Raw genomic sequence first — 13,406 nt, forward strand, 5'->3', positions numbered from 1 at the left:
TTTACTGTCAGCCCTGTCCCTATCCACTCCCCGCAACCACCCGCCTGCCCGCCCCCCCCCCCAGTTTCCATCTGATTGCAAACAGGATTGAAACCAGCAAAGTGCTGATGTTGGTTTTCGCATGTGAGGCCTGTGATCGCAAACATTTCTACTAAGGTTGCATGATATATCTAAAGGAGCTTCAGCCCATCGAGCAAACTTAAAAAAAAGTCAGACAGTGAATTGCTGTTTTCAAAAAGCTAATAACGGCAAAATATACCTTTGACAACAACTTTGCAATTTCCTTATTTAGTTGAACATCTACCCTTCCCTGAAGTTGGTACAGCATTTGCTGTAAATAGCACAAAGCATGATTAACTTTGTATTTATTTAGACAGTGAGTTTTGCACCTTTTGATTGATGTCCATTAATGATATGTTTTTTATCCTGAACTTCAATTAAAACTGATTTATTCCTCTTCATCTTCTCTTTCATCATTACCTTTAAATTACACACAGAATAATAATGGCATTCACCATATTTTTTTCCAATTCCATAAAACTCATGTCAGGCCTTTGAAATCTTTTGTCATTAGCAGGGACTTTCTGCAGAGGCCGCATACCAGAAAACCTTGGAAAATCTGCTGCAAATTTTTTGAAATATGATTTGCTACCCTATCATTTGCTTTATTTTCCATCCATTCTGGGGGACAAGGATTTTGCTCCTGGACCAGCATTTATTGCTCTTCCATAACCACCCTAAAGACTGTGGTAGTGAGCTGCTTCATTGAACTGCTGCAGTCCATCTGATGTAGGTACATCCACAATGCTGTTAGGGAGGTGATGGCAGTTCTTTGACCCAGTGACAGTGACGGAACAGTGATATGTTTCAAGATAGAATGGTGAGTGGCTTGGAAGGGAACTTGCAAGTGGCATTGTTCCCAAGAAACTGCTGCCTCTGGCCCTCTAGATTATAGTGTTTGGAAGGTGCCGTTGAAGGAAATTTGATGAATTTCTGGGCATGGTATACACCAAGGCTGTAATGAGGTCAGGAGATGTGAACTCTGGTGGAACTCGAGCAGAGCATGAACAGCAGGGTATTACTAAGCAAGTGGTGCTTGCCTGCAGCTTTAATGGCCCCTTTCATCACTTTATTGATGATCAAAAGTAGACTGATAGGGGAAGTAATTAGCTGCCTTTTTGGTGTATAGCAAGTACCTGGACAATTTTACATATCGGTGGGTAGATGATATGTTGGGGCTGAAGTGGGTGTAATCTAAACTGTCTTTGACTAGTAAGAGAATGGTTTTAGCATCCAGGCTTTGTTGTTTCCAGGTCAGATGGTCCCTAAAAACTAGAGGTTGTACCATTTGACCAACTGGGTACAAATGGAGAGTTGGGTAATAGAATATTGTTGTTAAAGACCATGGGATTGATGCCTGGTACTCAGTTTAACTGGGGCAATGCTGTTTTGAGATTTCCTTATTCACTGAAAGTGCAGTGAGTAACATAAATTCTAAACTCGCTCCTGCACTTCCAGTTTGCACTCAACCTGACTCTGAAAGTAAAGTCAAAATAATGTCATAATACTTATCTGTTGGGACCTTCCTGATTTTGACTTTTCTTCCAGTTAGGTTTGACCTGTCAGTGAAGGCAGTGATTCCTTGTTCAGGCCATTGGTCAACAAAGCTGTCAATGTCCAATTGTGGCAAAACTTTAAAAAGATCAATGCTAGTGGATGTTATCCCCTCTTGCTGGGGAACAATTCAAGTGAAAGACTGGGAGGATTCAACAGCAGGGAAGGACTACAAGTGAATTTTCCATACTGTAGCTGAAGATAGGGTTAAGATCATCAGTTTGAATTCCTGCTTGTTTGTGTTAAAATTAACGTTTAAGAATTAGTGTAGGATACCAGTTCTCATTTTTTGAGTTCTTGATTATTAATTTGCTTAATATTGTCACACCTTTTCACTCTTTACTGATGTTTCTTATTTCAGTATGGATTTTACATTTTCCTCATTTCATGCTTTTCATGGCCCATCCTTTTTTGAATATTGTTCAGTTCAAATAAATTGAATTTGCAGCTTCTCATGACTAGCTTTCTTTAGTCCATTCTGTCTATAAACCTAAATCTTAACTTATACAATTACATCAACAGATTTGCTGATTTCCTCATATCAACTATCAGGTTGGGAGTCACTGTTATATTTCACCTATCTTGATTTGACCAGAATGCTCAAATTTCCTTGTTCTGTTCATCTTGAAATATGCTATAAATCTATGCATAAAATGTAAATACCTTGTGTGATTGAATTGCTGATCGTTGCTTGAGTTAAAAATAGGTTGATATTCGTCCATCCTAAATGTCACCAAAACCTATTCAGAATAGAAGTTTGGAACACAGGTTTCCTTTGCTTGAAATTTAAATCATTACAAATCTCTTATCATAAGCCTCGAACAAGGATTTTACATAATTCAACAACTGATCTTTGGGTCCAGTTTCATCAGCATCTATATGCTCTTTGTGTTTATTAGAAACATTAAATGAAGGATTTGTAAAATTAAAGGCTGGGTTCATTATTTGAACTTAACTTTATATCCAGACAATCGTAACAGGGGGTGGAGGTGGTGGGGGGTGGGGAGGGCGTTCAATGTAGACAACTCTGGCCTGTAATTTTGTAATTATGAGTGATATTAATCTCCATAATGATTGGGTGAATCAAATTAATCACAATACCATGGAGGAGAAATTCCTATAGTGTATGTGGGATGGTTTTCTGGACCAATCCATTGAGAAACTAATTAGAGAAGAGGTGCTAGAATCTCAACAGTGTGGAAACTTCGACCCAATAAGTCCACACTGACCCTCCAAACAGTAACCCACCCAGACCCATTCTCTTACCCTATGTTAGACGAATGCATCTAACACTTTGGGCAATTTAGCAATTTGGCCAATTCACCTGACCTGCACACCTTTGGATTGTGGGAGAAAACTGGAGCATCCGGAGAAAATCCGCACAGACACAAGGAGAACATGCAAACTCCACACAGACAGTCACCCAAGGCAGGAATTGAACCCAGGTCCCTGGTGCTGTGAGGCAGCAGTGCTAACCACTGAGCCACCATGTCACCCCACAGTGGTCATCTTAAACTAAGTCATCTTAAACTAGGTCATCTTAGACTGGGTATAATGCAATGAGGAAGGAATAATTGGCAATGTAGTTGTGGTAGACCCCTTGGGGATGAGCGACTATAATGTGATAGAATTCTTCATCAAGATGGAGAGTGAGACTAAGCCCTGAATTAAATAAGAGAAACTGCAATGGTATGAAGTGTTACTGAAAGAGTGGCAGTGGACAGGCAATGACAGGGCACATGAGTAAACTGCAAAAATTGTGTGTAGCAAGAGTGCAAAGCAAACTGAGGCCAAATCATGGCTCATGAGGGAATGGGTAGACCAAGTGGCAAACAGAAACAACAGACCTAAGGATTGAGAACCATTTAGAAGTCAGCAAAAAATGATTGACAGATTTATTTTAAAAAAAGGAAAATAGAGTATGAGGATAAGCTTGTGGAGAACATAGAACTCACTGTAAAAGTTTCTATAAATTCTAAAGAGAAAATAAATTGGTGAAAACTAATGCTGGCCCCTTACAGTCAGAAACAGGCAATTTAGAATGGGAAGCAAAGAAATCACTGCTGAACTAAATTCACTTTACTTCTGTCTTTACAAAGGTGGGCACAAATAACATACAAGAACTGATGGAGAACACAGGGTTTAATGAGAGGGAGGTAATGGAAGCAAATTTGTATTAGTAGAGAAATGGTGTTGAAGAAGTTGTTGGGATTAAAGACGTTTATATACCTAGGGCCTGATAATTTACATCCCAGAATGCATGGCAAAGTGATCCTAGAAATAATGGATTCTTTAGGCTCTGGAACAGTTCCTACAGGTTGAGGGTAGCTAATGTAACCCCACTATTTCAAAAGGGAGGCAGAGAAAAAACAGTGAATTATAGACTAAGTCCTTCTGACATCAATTGTGGGGAAGATGCTAGAGTCTATTATCAAGGATTTTACAGCAGAGCACTTAGAAATTAATGGTAGAATCAGCAATAGTCAGCATAGATCTACAAAAGGAATTCATATTTGACAAATCAAGGATAGAAAATTGGTTAGCAGACAGAAAAAAAGAATAGGAATAAAATAGTATTTTTCTGGATGGCAGGCAGTGACAAGTGGGGTACCACAGGGATTGGCACTAGGACCCCAGCTATTCTTAATACATATTAATTGTTTAGATGACAGAACCAAAATCTGATGATGGCACAAAGCTGGGTGGAAGGGTCAGTTGTGAGGAGGATGTAGAAATGTTGTAATGTGATTTGGACAGGCTGTAGGTGGGTAAACACATGGCAGATGCAATTTACTGTGGATAAATGAAAGGTTATACTTTAGGTAGCAAAAATATGAAGCCAGGTTATTATTTGAATGGCTGTAAGTTGACAGAGGGGAATGTTGTATGAGACACTGGTGTCCTCATGCACCAGTCATTGAAAATAAGCATACCAGTGCAGCAGGCAGTATGGAAGGCAAACTGTATGTTGGTCTTCATAGTGAGAGGATTCGAGTACAGAAACAAGGTCCTCTTGGTGCAATTAAACAGGGTATTGGAGAGATCACACCTGGACTAATATGCTCAGTTTTGGGCTCCCTATCTAAGGAAGGATGTTATTGCCACAAAGAAAGTGCAGTGAAGTTTTAACTCAGATGGCAGGATCGTTTATGAGGAGACATTGAATCGGGTAAGGTTGTGTTCAATAGCATTTAAAAGAATGAGGGAAGATGTCACAGAAACGTATAATTTTCTAATAGGACTAGACATGTTAGATGCAGAAAGGATGTTCCCAATGATGGGGGAGTCCAGAAGAAGGGGGTATAGTGTGAGTGGCACGGTGGCACAGTGGTTAGCACTGCTGCCTCACAGCGCCAGAGACCCGGGTTTAATTCCTGCCTCGGGTGACTGACTGTGTGGAGTTTGCACATTCTCCCCGTGTCTGCGTGGGTTTCCTCCCACAGTCCAAAGATGTGTAGGCCAGGTGAATTGGCCATGCTAAATTGCCCGTAGTGTTAGGTAAAGGGTAAATGTAGGGGTATGGGTGGGTTTCGGGTCGGTGTGGACTTGTTGGACCGAAAGGCCTGTTTCCACACTGTAAGTAATCTAATCTATCTTAAGGATAAGAGGCAAACCTTTAAGGGTTGAGATGAGGAGAAATTACTTCATTCCAAGATTGGTGACACCATAGAATTCACTACCACAAAGTATTTGCGTCCAAAGAATTATGCATTTTGTGGCAAAATCCGTTGTTTATCATTATCCACCATGGGATAGGAATTAATGTTTATCTACTGTAAACATTACATCCTTTCTCATGGTGGATAATGATGGACAATGGCTTAAGGTACAATCCCTTTAAGGTATATATACATCCCATTGTAAAGATACCTAACTAATCAGGTGTAACATTTTACATGTTTGTGTAGATTGGTATTTTATGATAACACCTACATTAGTTTTAAATACATGCAATCAAAAATCATTCCTTGCTCAAAGCCAAAATACTTTTGATATTGGACATCCGAAATATAAAGATGTGACAAATGATCAACACATCAGGTAGCTGTGGGAATGAAGCCGAGAAACTAATGTAATGTTAAAAATCATAATAACTGGAACATGGGACTTAGGAACAGGGCTGAGCTACTCAGCGCTTTACAATCTTTATTATCCACTGTCTTCATGCCTGATCTAATTGTGGTCCCATGCCCACTTTTTCTGCCTTCCTGCCTTTTCTTCAGACTTGATGTCTATCCAAAGTCACACTATCTCCCAGTTCCCAGTTTTTCTTGGGGTAGAGATTTACATAATTTAATGACCCTTTGAGAGAAAACAAACATCTTGATCTCAGTCACAAAGCTGGGAACTATTTTTATTAAATTGGCTCCCTCCTCCCCACAAGAGGAATCATCTTTGCAATACCCTATCAAATACCCTCAGGATTTCAGACCTAAACTCTAAGTCTGATATTTTTTCAGATGACTACTGTAGTTACTTTGTAGTATTGAGTAAGGGTTGATGGAGGTAATTTGACGCCATCAATTTGTCTTTTGTCTTTCTACTGTTTAGTGGTGGAGGACATATACCATAGTGTGTGCCTTAAAGCAGGAAGAGCAAGAGTAAAATTTCAGTTATTGTAACAATAGTTATGAATACATTATGAAGATCTTAAGGAGCTGACACAAGTTCATCTGCTTTCTCTTGAAGCTTCTTGTTCTCACTCACAAATTGGGTTGAATATTATTAGAATGGGTGGAGCCAATGTAGCATAAACATTAATCCTTTCAGAACCATTACCTTCTACAGCAAATCAAGTTCTTTCATTGACATTCTTAACTATTAGAAAATGTCCATTTTCTTTCATAAGAATAATGGTTAATCAATAATTTAGCTCACAATTCCCTCAGTGTGTTTTGCATAGTTACACTTATAATATTCCTTTTACAAAATTAATACAAAGAATAATACCCTTCAGACAGAGAAATTGATTTCAAATCATTGCCTAGATCTGTTGAAAATCTTCCATCAGCCTAGAAAATGGATTTTAAATTGCTAAGTACAATGAAATTTTCAGAAAATATTATGCTATCTTGCCTTATTGTGAAACTTTTGAACAATGGTGTATTGCTGGCAGATAGATCTTTCTTTTCAGATGCAAGGGAGGAGATTTGACTGTCAATGGCCGGCACTTGTTCCATGTCCGTATGCACAATTTAAAACAGGTAATGGGCACTCCCTCCCTAACTGAGAGACATGCTGTAAAGGTTTAACTGTAGAGTAGGCCAGCTGCTCATTCTTTCACATTGAGCTGAGATATTCACATTCTCCCCGTGTCTGCGTGGGTTTCCTCCGGGTGCTCCGGTTTCCTCCCACAGTCCAAAGATATGCGGGTCAGGTGAATTGGCCATGCAAAATTGCCCGTAGTGTTAGGTAAGGAGTAAAATGTACGGGTATGGGTGGGATGCGCTTCGACGGGTCGGTGTGGACTTGTTGGGCCGAAGGGCCTGTTTCCACGCTGTAAGTAATCTAAAAAAAATTACATGTGAGGCAGAAGTACATAGAACATAGAACAATACAGCGCAGAACAGGCCCTTCGGCCCTCGATTTTGTGCCGACTTGTAACTATTCTCAGCTCGTCCCCCTACACAATCCCAAAATCATCCATGTACTTATCTAAGGATTCTTTAAATCTCCCTAATGTGGCTGAGTTGACTACATTAGCAGATTTATTCCTGATGAAGGACTTTTGCCCGAAACGTCGATTTCGCTGCATCTTGGATGCTGCCTGAACTGTTGTGCTCTTCCAGCACCACTAATCCAGAATCATTAGCAGGTAGGGCATTCCACGCCCTTACCACTCTCTGCGTAAAGATCCTGCCTCTGACATCTGTCTTAAATCTATCACCCCTCAATTTGTAGTTATGCCCCCTTGTACAAGCTGACATCATCAACCTAGGAAAAAGACTTTCACTGTCTGCCCTATCTAATCATCTGGTCATCTTGTATGTCTCTATCAAACCCCCTCTTAGTCTTCTTCTTGCTAATGAGAACAGATGCAAGTCTCTCAGTCTTTCCTCATAAGGCCTTCCCCCCAGACCAGGCAACATCTTGGTAAATTTCCTCTGCACCTTTTCCAATGCTTCCACATCCTTCCTGAAATATGGGGGACCAGAACTGTACATAATATTCCAAGTGTGGCCACACCAGAGTTTTGTATAGTTGCAACATGATAATGCGACTCCGGAACTCAATCCCTCTATGAATGAAACCTAACACACCGTATGCCTTCTTAACAGCACTATCCACCTGGGTGGCAACTTTCAGGAGTCTATGTACATGGACTCCAAGATCCATCTGCACATCCACACTACCAAGAATCTTTCCATTGACCCAATACTCTGCCTTCCTGTTATTCTTCCCAAAGTGCATCACCTCACATTTAGCTGCATTAAATTCCATTTGCCACCTCTCAGCCTAATTCTGCAATTTATTCAAGACCCTCTACAACCTGTAACATTCTTTCACACTGTCTACTACTCCACCAACTTTAGTGTCATCTGCAAATTTACTAACCCATCCACCTACGCCTGTGTCTAAGTCATTTATAAAAATGACAAACAGCAGTGGTCCCAAAACAGATCCTTGTGGCACACCATTATTAACCGGACTCCAGGCTAAATATTTTCCATCAACCACCACTAGCTGCCTTCATTTCAGAAAGCCAGTTTCTAATCCAAACTGCTATGTCACCCTCAATTCCATGCCTCTGCATTTTCTCCAATAGCTTACCATGTGGAACCTTATCAAAAGCTTCACTGAAGTCCATGTGTACTACGTCAACTGCCCTACCCTCATCTTGGTCACCTTCTCAAAAAACTCAGTGAGGTTTGTGAGACATGATGTGCCTTTGATGAAGCCATCTGAAATAAAATTGTTGCTTACTAGATGATTATAAATCTTACCTCTTATAATCATTTCCAAAACCTTTCCTACAACAGAAGTAAGGCTCACTGGTCTATAAAGAAGGCTCCTAAGAGGTCACTAAATGGTCACTTAAAGTGGAACAATGCAGGAAGGCCACCTATATGTCAGAAAACTTACAATTCACCATGTCGATGCCAAATATTGGGAAGTATGTGACATGAGACTTGAAACATTAAGATTATTTTCATTGGCGCTGATAAGGTTGAGATGCAGTACTTTTAAAACAAAACTAAGCTTTTCTTAAATAATGAAAGAGTATTTCCTCTGTTCGGTGAGTCAGTAATGAGGAATCATCAACTTTAAATTGTCTCAAAGTAATGGGGAGAACGGTTAGAGGAAACTTCTTTACTCAGAACTGTTTGAGCCTGGAATACATTGGCACCAGGAGTGAGTGAAGCAAGGCATGTTTTATCGTTTAAAGAAAAATTAGATCAACAGTTGAAGTGGTGAAACATATAAGGCTAATGACGAGGGACTGGATCTTCCCATACCTTGGATAAGAGTAATTCTTGGTGAGATTCATGGAGAATTTCTCTCCATGAGGCCTAGCAGGTTTTAGATTAGATTAGATTACTTACAGTGTGGAAACAGGCCCTTCGGCCCAACAAGTCCACACCAACCCGCTGAAGCTCAACCCGCCCAAACCCATTCCGCTACACCTAACACTACGGGCAATTTAGCATGGCCAATTCACCTAACCTGCACATTTTTGGACTGTGGGAGGTAACCGGAGCACCCGGAGGAAACCCATGCTGACACGGGAAGTATGTGCAAACTCCACACCGTTTTTATTAAATTAGATTTTCTGGAGTGATTGTCCCAAACTTGTTTCATTAATTCTGGCTGTGATTTATAGCCACTTACATCTCCCTTTCACACCAGTTGTGAGCAGACCATGGAACGCAATGGTAGTGACTTCTATACAATGAGTCTTTGACTCAGCCTGTCTGTCATGCTAATGCCCTTAAACATAAACATTCCCTTCCAAAGTCACTGCAGTAACGTTCCAATGAAAGCTACCATGTGCAGCAGGACAGTGCAGAAATACACTGTAAGTGGACCAGGGATGCTTCATTCTGATGTGAAGAAGTTGGCACATGTCAGATGTTAGCATCCATGGACGTGAGTGCATGTAGCCATTGCCCAGGGAGCATGGCCTGAGATATTCATGCTAGCCATCCAGGATGGAAGGAATAAGCAAGAGTTAGCATCGCCAGGAACCTGCTTGGACTCGGACTACAACATAGGAGCAGGACTAAGGCCATTCAGCCACTCAATATGATGATGGCTGATTGTCCATCTCAACAACCTGTTCCTGCTTGCACCCCATACCTTTTGATCCCTTTAGCCTTATGAAACCTTCTTCTTGAAAACATTCAATACTCCATAGGTTCAAACTCTTTCTGTGGAAGAGAATTCCACAGATTCACCACTCTCTGGTGAAAACAAATTCTCCTCATTTCAACTCTAAATGGCCTACCTTGTGTCCTTTGTCCGTGACCCCTGGTTCTGTACTCCCCAATTTTTGGGAGCATTCTTCCTACATTGACGATATTTAGTGTTCTTCTAATTTTATGAGTTGCTAAGAGACCACCCCCCTCCCCCACACCGCCCCCACACCTCCCACCCCCCCCCCCCCCAAACACCATTTTTCTAAATTCCAGTGAATATAATCCTAACTGATCCAATCTCCCTTCAAGCATTTGCTATCCCAGGAATCAGATTGGTAATTTTTTCTTGTTGTATGGGTCGTTCTGCTATAATGCATATTTCAATAATGCAAATTTGCTCTAATGCAATTGATGAATTCGGGACACTGTTTATATGTAGTGCGGACTTTTAAAATGTGTGTTGGCTGTAATTTGATTATATCACCAACATTTTAAGTGAAGTTTCTAAAGTGTGATTTTTCCGTAATGCGGGGATGCACAAGAACACAACTATCTCGTTTTGAAGAACTACCTGAAGTCCCTTCTTAATCAGAATATCGTTCCTTAGCTTAGGAGTGCACACAGTATTCTGAAGGAGGATTACTGGACTCAAAACTTTAACTCTGTTTTCCCTCCACAGATGCTGAATTTCTCTAGCAATTTCTGTTCTTGTTTCACAATACTCCAAACATGCTCTCATTAAGGTCTCGTAGAGTTACAGCAAGACAACCCTATGTCTTCACTTATACTTCCACGTCGCAAATTCTTCATGTCTTTTTTCATAGACACAAAAAGTGGGAATGAGGGCCTGTGTGTTAATGAGGTAAAATTAGGTCATAATCAGGGTGATAATGATCACAGTCTCCATTAACAGACCTCCCACTTGTGATAATTCTGTTTTTGATATTCCACCATTTCTTTAGAAAATGTGACTTGTCAGTCTCAATGTTGAGAAAAGCATCCTTGGACTTCTCGTGGATTCTTCCAAATTTCTTGCCATTGTCCATGTTCTGGGAGGATTTCACCTGGACGTATAAAATGTGTAATTAGTTTGGGATTGCTTCATCAACATTGACCCAGGTTTTCCGATCCTGTTCTGAAACCCATTTTCTGTTTCTAATCTGACAAAAAAAAGTGCAGAATTACCTTGAGAGGAATTCTCCAAGCACAGTTAAGGGCTAGGAACCTTCTCAACAAAAGTGGTCTGGCATGATCCAAGAAGCCAGCAGTGACAGATAGGTGTTGAACCCACCCCTTTTTCAATGACAATTGCTGTCATATTTCAAGGTTTAAAAATTCTGAATCCTTGAAACATCACAGCCAAGGAAAAAAGGTGCAAAGTATCTGAAGGGATAGGCTTCCCTGTAGGTGAGGACTAAGGTGCCACATTGTGTGAAGGGTTGAGGATAAAGTGGTGGGGTAGCAGGTAAATAGGGGGGTGGAATGGCAAATGGGAGACAGAGTATAGAGTGACAGATAAGTAGGTGAATGTTTAGTGCTGGTTGGTGGAGTCAGGTCAAGGAAATAGAGCTGGAAAACTATCAGTGGCATCTCGTCAAGGAGTTTGTTGCTTGGCATCAAGAGCAAGGAGTTCAACCAAGTTTGACCAAGGGACTGTCAAGTCCACACGGAGTCAGAGAGATTAGGATGAGTTTAGGCTTGGCTGCTGTGTGTCCATACAGGTCAAAAAGGGGTAAAAACAATGACTGCAGATGCTGGAAACCAGATTCTGGATTAGTGGTGCTGGAAGAGCACAGCAGTTCAGGCAGCATCCGAGGAGCATTAAAATCGACATTTTGGGCAAAAGCCCTTCATCAGGAATAAAGACAGAGAGCCTGAAGGGTGGAGAGATAAGCTAGAGGAGGGTGGGGGTGGGGAGAAAGTAGCATAGAGTACAGTAGGTGAGTGGGGGAGGGGATGAAGGTAATAGGTCAGGGAGGAGGGTGGAGTGGATAGGTGGAAAAGAAGATAGGCAGGTAGGACAAGTCATGGGGACAGTGCTGAGCTGGAAGTTTGGAACTAGGGTGAGGTGGGGGAAAGGGGAAATGAGAAAACTGTTGAAGTCTACATTGATGCCCTGGGGTTGAAGTGTTCCGAGGCGGAAGATGTGGCGTTCTTCCTCCAGGCGTCTGGTGATGAGGGAGCGGCGGTGAAGGAGGCCCAGGACCTCCATGTCCTCGGCAGATTGGGAGCGGGAGTTGAAATGTTGGGCCACAGGGCAGTGTGGTTGATTGGTGCGGGTGTCCCGAAGATGTTCCCCAAAACGCTCTGCTAAGAGGCGTTCCAGTTTCCCAAATGTAGAGGAGACCACATCAGGAGCAACGGATACAATAAATGATATTGGTGGATGTGCAGGTAAATCTTTGATGGATGTGGAAGGCTCCTTTAGGGCATTGGATGGAGGTGAGGGAGGAGTTGTGGGTGCAGGTTTTGCAATTCCTGCAGTGGTAGGGGAAGGTGCCAGGATGGGAGGGGGGCTGTAGGGGGGCGTGGACCTGACCAGGTAGTCACAGAGGGAACAGTCTTTACGGAAGGCGGAAAGGGGTGGGGAGGGAAATATATCCCTGGTGGTGGGGTCTGTTTGGAGGTGGCAGAAATGTCAGCGGATGATTTGGTTTAGGTCAAGGAGGGGGCCAGGGGAAGGGGGTGCGGGGCGTGGGGGGGGGGCAGTGTGTTCAGGTCAGGAGTTAGGTCTGTCTCTGATTCTAACTCAGGGACATTTTCCAAGGGTTCCAGTTGCTGGCTAATTGCTCATTCAGATATTTCAACTTCCAGGACAACTCTTAGGGTGTTAGCTGTGTTAAGGCCTCTGCATGATCCCAATATTCTCCTGTCCCATAGACTCCTGTCTATGATGCGATAATGACCATTGACTTGAATGATCACCCATTGTTATATTAACCAGTGTGATACTCTGGTTTGTTCAAAAAGTGTTCTTAATTTGGTTCTTAATACCAATCTTTTATGCAGTAGTTTCTTTAAAAAAGATCAAAACAAATGATATTTTTGACTACTTCATTTAAATACTCCAATTCAGTTCATATATGTCCCACATGCTTCAATGGCAGATATTTAAAAAATATGAACTCCTCTGACTGCAAAACATCTGGCTGGCCACAAGAACAAAGGAAGAGGAGTAAGCCCCTGCAACAAGAAGCATAAGAAATAGGAACAGGAATAGGCTGTTTGGCCCCTTGCTCAATCATTTAATAGGATCATAGCTGATCTGGCATTCCTCATATCCACTTTCCTGTCTTTTCACTGCAACCCTTGATTCCCTTACTGATCAAGGATTTATCTCAGTGACTCAGCCTTTCAAGGCAGAAGTATTCGATTTAATCAGGACTGGTCTGAACTTCATCTTTATCCACCCACCTTTTTGACTCATATTCTTGC

This window comes from Hemiscyllium ocellatum, chromosome 4, assembly GCF_020745735.1.
Source record: "Hemiscyllium ocellatum isolate sHemOce1 chromosome 4, sHemOce1.pat.X.cur, whole genome shotgun sequence".
Lineage (NCBI taxonomy): Eukaryota > Metazoa > Chordata > Chondrichthyes > Orectolobiformes > Hemiscylliidae > Hemiscyllium > Hemiscyllium ocellatum.